This window comes from Salmo salar, chromosome 04, assembly GCF_965601325.2.
Source record: "Salmo salar chromosome 04, fSalSal1, whole genome shotgun sequence".
NCBI lineage: Eukaryota > Metazoa > Chordata > Actinopteri > Salmoniformes > Salmonidae > Salmo > Salmo salar.
The window spans coordinates 38,101,949-38,112,001 of NC_138294.1; the positions used below are offsets into that span (position 1 = coordinate 38,101,949).

The window sequence follows — 10,053 nt, forward strand, 5'->3', positions numbered from 1 at the left end:
AGGCGAGATGGTGCATACCTCAGCGTAACATGGCGCCCTCCACCTCGTACGCACCTCCCTGTAGTCACCGGTAGCTGGCTTACTGCTCCTCCCTGGCCTGGCCAAGCTACCCGTGTGCCCCCCCCAACAAAAATCTTGGGGCTGCCTCTCGGGTTTCCTAGCCAACCGTGTTCCAGCGTAACGTTCCCGATGGTTCCTCTGTCCAGCTGCCTCCACTCTCCTGAGTGCCTCCACCTGTTCCCATGGGAGGCGATCCCTTCCGGACAGGATCTCTTCCCAGGTGTAGGCTCCCTTGCCGTCCAGGACGTCCTCCCATGTCCATTGTTCCCTTTCTCTCTCCTGTGGCTTCCTCCTCTTCTGCTGCTTGGTCCTTTGGTGGGTGGTTCTGTAACGGCTGTCTTCTGTAGAAATGGACCAAGGCGCAGCAGGTATGTGAATACTCATCTTTAATTAAAATAAAGGAGTAAAGCATCCACTTAACAATTCAAACAAAGTAACAACAGTTACAGTTCTGCAGGCTAGAAACGCAGTGCAAAAAACAACCACCCACAACCCCAAAGAAAAACACACACACCTATATAGGACTTCCAATCAAAGGCAACTATAAACACCTGCCTTCAATTGGAAGTCCCAATCATCCACCCAACATTTAACCAACACAAACATGCCACGTCCTGACCCCAAAACTAAAACACTAGCTCCATCTGCTGGTCAGGACGTGACAATATCATAAGGTGAATGCACCAATTTGTACGTCGCTCTGGACAGGAGCGTCTGCTAAATGACGTAAATGTAAATGGAGTAGGGTCAAACTGTAGAACCCAGTTGCTACATTTTAATGTATAAATGGATTTTACCAAATAAAACTACGCTACATTTTATCTCTGGGACCCTAAGGATGACAAATCTGAGCAAGATTACTGAATGTACGTACATTATTTACCTTCAGAGGTGAATGTATCAAACCAGTTGTCATGCTAAAAGTGTTTTGTTGTTGTGCACTATCCTCAAACAATAGCATGGTACTTTGTTGCTGTAATAGCTACTGTAAATTGAACACAAGAATTTAAGCTTTCTGCCCACGTCTATGTCCAGGAAAGTCTGTTGTCTGTTGTTCACAACGTCATTCTAGTCACATTATCGCATATTGAAATTAGATTAACAAGAATTTAAGCTTTCTGCCCATATTAGACATCTATGTCCCGGAAGTTGTCTGTTGTTTACAACATCATTCTAGTCACATTATCGCATATTGAGCAAAAACACCAAGCCCAAAAACACCGATCCCGTAGAGGCTAAATAAAATAGGTTTAGCACTGTATACCATGTTTTCAAATATTTATGGCTTCCTTGCTTAGGTCACAGTTTGACACTTTTTCAAATGTATTCATATAAATCCATTGATCTTGAGAATTGAGTGCATTATACCTGCATGATTAATTGCTAATGCTAAAATCTAACAAGAAATCTTCAATGTAAATATCATCTAAAATTTATATGAGCTTCTTTACACATTTCAATTGCACACAATAATTTGTTTCTCAGTGCCACAATTCAAATCAATACAGCTATTATTATAAAACTTTTTTTAAATAATACAAACTATTCATTCAAATCAATCACATCAATAAAAGTAATCAGATTACAAGAGCACAATCAGTTTGTAAAGAGGAAAGTTACTTTGAGACATGACTCAGCATCTAAAAACTGACATGAAATTTACTCTTATCTTTTTTAGAATGACTCTTTTTAAAGAATAAATGGTTGGATTTGGTCTCTGTGGGTTGAGAAATGCTTCTGGAAAGACTTTTCTTCAGACCCTCTGAGTCCAGGAAGCCAAGCAGGCTCTGCAATTCTGTCCCGGCTGGGCCATGTTGTATCATAACTGAGTTGGGGAGTGTGATGGATGGTTTGGACTGTGTAGCAGATAGGCCCAGGATTGTCCAGGGTTTCTGTGGACTGGGAGGGGGGCATTTCCTCATCAAAGGTCCCTGCAGTTTTCCAACCTCCCTTACCAGCCTCGCCTCGGCCTCACCCTTTTCTGTCCACCACATGTGTAAGAATTTGTAAGATTTTCTACTTAGTGTGCCTCCAACATGCACCAAGCTAACTACGTTATTACCAGGCATTATAGCTATTACACATGTTTTCCACTAACCAGCTAGTTATGTCTCAATGCAGCTTACACAAGCAAACTGATGTTTCCACTTGCAGCACATAACAGGAACTGGCCCAACCACAAGCCTGCGGGGGCCCCATCTCGTGATAACAGCAACAGTGTCTGGCATGCCCGACCCTGTGAAAACAGGAACACGCACACACACATATGCCATAGCTTATCCAAGGCACTCACACCCAGATTTAGAGCTTTGATAGAAACCTAACATCATCAGAACATTGTGCAAGATCGCAGGAAGACGCATGAACAGATGGAGCCAATCGACGGTGACAACGCCTGGACCTGAGCCAACCAGAGGATCGGGACTTCAAGACTCAACCTACTTTCTGTGTTGTATAAAACATGTAAACAAACTGTTTTAGGGGCTCTCTTGCGCTGGCTCCCTCAGAGCTACTGGAACGAGTCCGTGCACGCTGTACCAAATATCTTCACTCTGAATAAACTATCACTTGTCATATAATTTAGCGCCTTGTCCGAATCAGTCCTTGACCGACTCTCCCTTCTACTCATTCCATTTACCAACAGAAACTTGGTAGCAGAGGATGGTTCACTAAATAATTGAACCAGACTGGTTGGAGTGGATGAGAGAGGGCGAATTGAGGCAAGGACGGTTCGTGGAGGACGGGTGAAATTCCGGGGGAGGACAACCATTCTACTCAACTCGGGAAACTGATCACCAGGCGCCTTAAAACAAAGGTAAGCAAAACCTGTTAAATCAAACTTTGCATATTGTCGAATAGGTATATCTAAATTCTGATCAGTGGTACCGAGTATGGGTAAGAATTCTTGTTTAAATTTAGGCATAAAATGACAATGTGATAGTCAAGTAAGGATATCGGGTCAAATATTTTGTGTTGACGTTAGATACGTCCTGGGGTTAGAGACGCCAGTATTTTGTGTTGACGTTAGATACGTCCTGGGGTTAGAGACGCCAGTATTTTGTGTTGACGTTAGATACGTCCTGGGGTTAGATACGCCAGTATTTTGTGTTGACGTTAGATACGTCCTGGGGTTAGATACGCCAGTATTTAGGATGCACTATTCCATATAGTTCGGCTGTGACCGATGAGGAATAGACTCAATTTGGACAAAAATTACATTCCATATAGTTCGGCTGTGACCGATGAGGAATTATTCCATATAGTTCGGCTGTGACCGATGAGGAATAGACCCAATTCGGACGAAAATTACTTTCCATATAGTTCGGCTGTGACCGATGAGGAATAGACAAAATACATGTTAAGAAGTGTTTAAACTGATGTAACTGATAAAATGTATGTGTAAAAATGTTAAATTGATGTAATATGTTGAATAACTGTGGAAATGTATGAGAGTGAGGGTAAATTGCATGCTCCATAACGTCTGCCTCTAACAATTAACACCACATAAATTCTGAATGCACGAGGGAGGAGCTCTGAGCTAAGGCAGAGTAATTGTCTCCAAGGATACATCGCTGAAATAACTTTCAGTGACGGGCTAAGTGCAGACAGATAGTCTAACATATATACTGATATCACATCCACACCGAAATTAATTAAATATGGCGATCCCTAATACTCCTAAACTGAAATGTAATGATTTTCTGGATCAGAAAATGCAGGACAGGTCAGGGGGAAAAGAGCAGTGGAAGTCGATAAAGAAGGTTTGGGAGGGGTTGAAGTTGAAGTGGACGCAGGCAGGTTATCTAGGAGGGGGGCCACCGACTAGGGTCCAGTTGAGCACGATGGAGAGTGGGTTGAGAGAGGCAGTGCAGGTAGCTAGAGACGGGAGGTAGAGAAGAACAAGAGTCATTTGTTTAAAAAAGGAAGGGTTATGCCAGGCCCACCAAGAGAGGGAGGTCATATGCCCCCTCTTGATGTGCACTAGATAGGTATGACAGACTATGTGAGGAAATTGACGGAATTGTCTGCAGCTCTCTCCAAACAGATACACCGTGTCCAAGAGGGGGAGCTGTCGGGAGAGCCGGAACCACCAAGGGTAAAAGTTGGTGACTGGGTAAGGATCAAGGTCCACAAGAGAAAGTGGCAGGATCCCAGGTGGACTGGACCGTACGAAGTGAAGGAGGTTACTTCACACTCAGTCCATGTCAAAGGTAAATCAGGCGCACCTTGGCACCACCTGACACATTGCACACCAGCCCCAACCCCCTCCAGAACTTTGACTGAAACCAGGGCCGACTTAAGCGCCCTTAATTCGACCCCAACCACTGATCCAGTAGACGAGGGAAATGGGGCCACAGCCCCCTTTTCCACGTCCTAAGGCGTCTAGCCCAGGGAAGGGGTACCTTACTCCCTGGGAGCGGCTGGGGATATCAGCTCCCCTGTTTGTTATTTTTATAATAATTACTGGAGTATCCTTAGGAACTCTCACATGGCTGGTGCAACAACCCACCAACCACAGGATCCACAAACGCTCCACTGACTACACTGACTAACCATGCACTCCAACACAGCAATCACGGTGAAGGACAACATTTCATCTCCTGAGGCAGCGCCTAGGAAGGACGGAGCATGGGGTCCGGTTACTTTGGCTACCTCCCCGCCAACTGTGGATGATACCATCCAGATAGCTACCGGTATCTCCGGGTCCTCTAACAACTGGCTCCTGTTGGCTGAGGAAACTGGGAAGGCAACCCGACGAGATAGCCGAAGGGGAGAGGGAGGACTATGATGATCTGGGAAGTGGGGACGAATCTGCGTACCATGGTGTGGGGGACTCAGACGTCTAACTTTATGTCACGTCTCGGTTGAGACGTGAAGAGAGGGAATCTAAAACTTTTTCCCTAAGAAAAAGTTCCCTTATATTGGCCATGGGCTTCATTGTTTCTGTCACGCCTCAGAAAAGTTACCTTATACTGGGCATTAAATGAATGTTGGCTCTCCTCAATGTGAAGGTTTTAAGTTCCCGGGTGATAACGAGCCCACCTGGTACAATAGTTTAGACTGGGAAGAGCCTGAGGGTTTTTACTTATAGCTGCTTATGTCACGTCTCTTTGGAGACGTGAAGAGAGGGATTTGTAAGAATTTGTAAGATTTTCTACTTAGTGTGCCTCCAACATGCACCAAGCTAACTACGTTATTACCAGGCATTATAGCTATTACACGTTTTCCACTAACCAGCTAGTTATGTCTCAATGCAGCTTACACAAGCAAACTGATGTTTCCACTTGCAGCACATAACAGGAACTGGCCCAACCACAAGCCTGCGGGGGCCCCATCTCGTGATAACAGCAACAGTGTCTGGCATGCCCGACCCTGTGAAAACAGGAACACGCACACACACATATGCCATAGCTTTTCCAAGGCACTCACACCCAGATTTAGAGCTTTGATAGAAACCTAACATCATCAGAACATTGTGCAAGATCGCAGGAAGACGCATGAACAGATGGAGCCAATCGACGGTGACAACGCCTGGACCTGAGCCAACCAGAGGATCGGGACTTCAAGACTCAACCTACTTTCTGTGTTGTATAAAACATGTAAACAAATTGTTTTAGGGGCTCTCTTCCGCTGGCTCCCTCAGAGCTACTGGAACGAGTCCGTGCACGCTGTACCAAATATCTTCACTCTGAATAAACTATCGCTTGTCATATAATTTAGCGCCTTGTCCGAATCAGTCCTTGACCGACTCTCCCTTCTACTCATTCCATTTACCAACACATGACGAACTCCCTGGGCTCAGCAATGTTCATCGCTGACTTTAAGATGGCCTGTCTCTCTCAGCCTTCCGCCAATACTTCCTCTATCTCGGTTAGTTTAGTCTCAAAGTCCATGTCCATATCCTCTATCTCCCTCATGGCCTGCTCCTCTCTCAGTCTCAGCTGCTCTCTGAGCTCCTCAAACTGGGAGCTTATCTCGGCTTTGAGTCTGACGTTTCTCTCCCGCATGTTCGCCGTGATGCCTCGCTCGCTCTACAGGAACCTGACCACCATGTTGATATCCTCTTGGAGGTAGATTAAGTCAGAGACTAATTTCTCCATGATGTCATCTTGTGCCTCTTTCACAGGCTTGAACTTGTGTCCTTCGTGGGCTCTCCCGTCTCTGCAGACAACACAGATGAGCCGTTTGTCTGTATCACAGAACAATTGCAAGGTTTCATTGTGTTTAGAACACATGTCTTGTCCTGCTGTGGTTCTCTGTCTCCATTTAGCGTGATCGGAAGACTGTTCCACCCCTTCAGGTTCAGGTTTAAGTCTAGGTTTAGGTTTAGGCTTGTTGATTTCAAAGGTTGAGTCTCTGAATAGGCAAGATCCGCACAACGGACATTGCTGAAGGGCCTTCAGGCTTTGTTGGATGCAGCTCTTACAGAAGGTGTGCTGGCAGTTGAGAGACACAGGCTCAGTGAAGACCTCTGTGCAGATCGAACAGCGGAGGTGGTCACAACTTGCAGACTTGTTTACGCTGCTGTGCGTTTTGTTGCCGATCTTACTTTGCTACCTGACGGTTTTTTACTTTTTCATTACCGTATATTTTTACTTTTTCCCTCACTCAACTTTTTTCATTCAACTTTTTCACCCCGGAAGTTTTATCTGGACATGGTTCGTCAGGACTTCAAACAGCCGAAGCTAAGTAACATTAACATGATGCCTTCTAATTGCAGTCGTTGTCCTTATAATATACAGGAGAACGATCGCCTTACGGCAAGGATAGCTGTGCTGCAAGCCCAGCTTCAGACGCAATCGTTAGGCAAGGGTAATTTCAGTGTAGGAAAGGATGAAACAGCGTCTGTGCCACCAGTAAGTACAGATAGTAACGTTAGTATAAACCCCCTCGCACGGTCCCCGCAGCCGGACAACTTTCTCATGGCTTCTGGAGGGAAACGCTGTAGGAATGCTCAACCGGTGTCGCTTATTCAGCCGACAGAAACTTTCAACCGGTTCTCCCCATTAAGCGAGTCGGAGTCGGAGGCCGAGACTTCTCTGGTCTCTACTCCTCCCGCTGTGGGGTCTGAGACGCCGACGGCTCCCACCATTAGCTCTGACAAATTGAAAACCCTAGTCATTGGCGACTCCATTACCCGCAGTATTAGACTTAAAACTAATCATCCAGCGATCATACACTGTTTACCAGGGGGCAGGGCTACCGACGTTAAGGCTAATCTAAAGACGGTGCTGGCTAAAGCTAAAACTGGCGAGTGTAGAGAGTATAGAGATATTGTTATCCACGTCGGCACCAACGATGTTAGGATGAAACAGTCAGAGGTCACCAAGCGCAACATAGCTTCAGCGTGTAAATCAGCTAGAAAGATGTGTCGGCATCGATTAATTGTCCCCCTCCCAGTTAGGGGGAGTGATGAGCTCTACAGCAGAGTCTCACAACTCAATCGCTGGTTGAAAACTGTTTTCTGCCCTTCCCAAAAGATAGAATTTGTAGATAATTGGCCCTCTTTCTGGGACTCACCCACAAACAGGACCAAGCCTGGCCTGTTGAGGAGTGACGGACTCCATCCTAGCTGGAGGGGTGCTCTCATCTTATCTACGAACATAGACAGGGCTCTAACTCCTCTAGCTCCACAATGAAATAGGGTGCAGGCCAGGCAGCAGGCTGTTAGCCAGCCTGCCAGCTTAGTGGAGTCTGCCACTAGCACAATCAGCGTAGTCAGCTCAGCTTTCCCCATTGAGACCGTGTCTGTGCCTCGATCTATGTTGGGCAAAATTAAAAATGGCGGTGTTCGCTTTAGCAATCTCACTAGTATAAAGACCTCCTCCATTCCTGCCATTATTGAAAGAGATTGTGATACCTCACATCTCAAAATTGGGTTACTTAATGTTAGATCCCTCACTTCCAAGGCAGTTATAGTCAATGAACTAATCACTGATCATAATCTTGATGTGATTGGCCTGACTGAAACATGGCTTAAGCCTGATGAATTTACTGTGTTAAATGAGGCCTCACCCCCTGGTTACACTAGTGACCATACCCCCGTGCATCCGGCAAAGGCGTAGGTGTTGCTAACATTTACGATAGCAAATTTCAATTTACAAAAAAACAACAATGACGTTTTCGTCTTTTGAGCTTCTAGTCATGAAATCTATGCAGCCTACTCACTCACTTTTTATAGCTACTGTTTACAGGCCTCCTGGGCCATATGCAGTGTTCCTCACTGAGTTCCCTGAATTCCTATCGGATCTTGTAGTCATAGCAGATAATATTCTAATTTTTGGTGACTTTAACATTCACATGGAAAAGTCCACAGACCCACTCCAAAAGGCTTTCGGAGCCATCATCGACTCAGTGGGTTTTGTCCAACATGTCTCTGGACCTACTCACTGCCACAGTCATACTCTGGACCTAGTTTTGTCCCATGGAATAAATGTTGTGGATCTTACTGTTTTTCCTCATAATCCTGGACTATCGGACCACCATTTTATTACGTTTGCAATCGCAACAAATAATCTGCTCAGACCCCAACCAAGGAGCATTAAAAGTCGTGCTATAAATTCTCAGACAACCCAAAGATTCCTTGATGCCCTTCCAGACTCCCTCTGCCTACCCAAGGACGTCAGAGGACAAAAATCAGTTAACCACCTAACCGAGGAACTCAATTTAACCTTGCGCAATACCCTAGATGCAGTTGCACCCCTAAAAACTAAAAACATCTGTCATAAGAAACTAGCTCCCTGGTATACAGAAAATACACGAGCTCTGAAGCAAGCTTCCAGAAAATTGGAACGGAAATGGCGCCACACCAAACTGGAAGTCTTCCGACTAGCTTGGAAAGACAGTACCGTGCAGTATCGAAGAGCCCTCACTGCTGCTCGATCATCCTATTTTTCCAACTTAATTGAGGAAAATAAGAACAATCCGAAATTTCTTTTTGATACTGTCGCAAAGCTAACTAAAAAGCAGCCTTCGCAAATGGAGGATGGCTTTCACTTCAGCAGTAATACATTTATGAACTTCTTTGAGGAAAAGATCATGATCATTAGAAAGCAAATTACAGACTCCTCTTTAAATCTGGGTATTCCTCCAAAGCTCCATTGTCCTGAGTCTACACAACTCTGCCAGGACCTAGGATCAAGGGAGATACTAAAGTGTTTTAGTACTATATCTCTTGACACAATGATGAAAATAATCATGGCCTCCAAACCCTCAAGCTGCATACTGGACCCTATTCCAACTAAACTACTGAAAGAGCTGCTTCCTGTGCTTGGCCCTCCTATGTTGAACATAATAAACGGCTCTCTATCCACCGGATGTGTACCAAGCTCACTAAAAGTGGCAGTAATAAAACCTCTCTTGAAAAAGCCGAATCTTGATCCAGAAATTATAAAAAACTATCGGCCTATATCGAATCTTCCATTCCTCTCAACATTTTTTGAAAAAGCTGTTGCACAGCAACTCACTGCCTTCCTGAAGACAAACAATGTATACGAAACGCTTCAGTCTGGTTTTAGACCCCATCATAGCACTGAGACTGCACTTGTGAAGGTGGTAAATGACCTTTTAATGACGTCAGACCGAGGCTCTGCATCTGTCCTCGTGCTCCGAGATCTTAGTGCCGCTTTTGATACCATCGATCACCACATTCTTTTGGAGAGATTGGAAACCCAAATTGGTCTACATGGACAAGTTCTGGCCTGGTTTAGATCTTATCTGTCGGAAAGATATCAGTTTGTCTCTGTGAATGGTTTGTCCTCTGACAAATCAATTGTAAATTTCGGTGTTCCTCAAGGTTCCGTTTTAGGACCACTATTGTTTTCACTATATATTTTACCTCTTGGGGATGTCATTCGAAAACATAATGTTAAATTTTACTGCTATGCGGACGACACACAGCTGTACATTTCAATGAAACATGGTGAAGCCCCAAAATTGCCCTCGCTAGAAGCCTGTGTTTCAGACATAAAGAAGTGGATGGCTGCAAACTTT

At 45.0% G+C, this 10,053-nt stretch overlaps 1 long non-coding RNA gene across 1 annotated transcript; it reads left to right on the forward strand.

The window, feature by feature from the left end:
- Positions 1-2,881: 2,881 nt before the first annotated feature.
- LOC145878635 (uncharacterized) lies at positions 2,882-5,780 on the forward strand. The gene is made up of 2 exons (XR_014392133.1): positions 2,882-4,271; positions 4,632-5,780. It is a non-coding gene; the product is annotated as an uncharacterized LOC145878635 (long non-coding RNA).
- Positions 5,781-10,053: the final 4,273 nt, after the last annotated feature.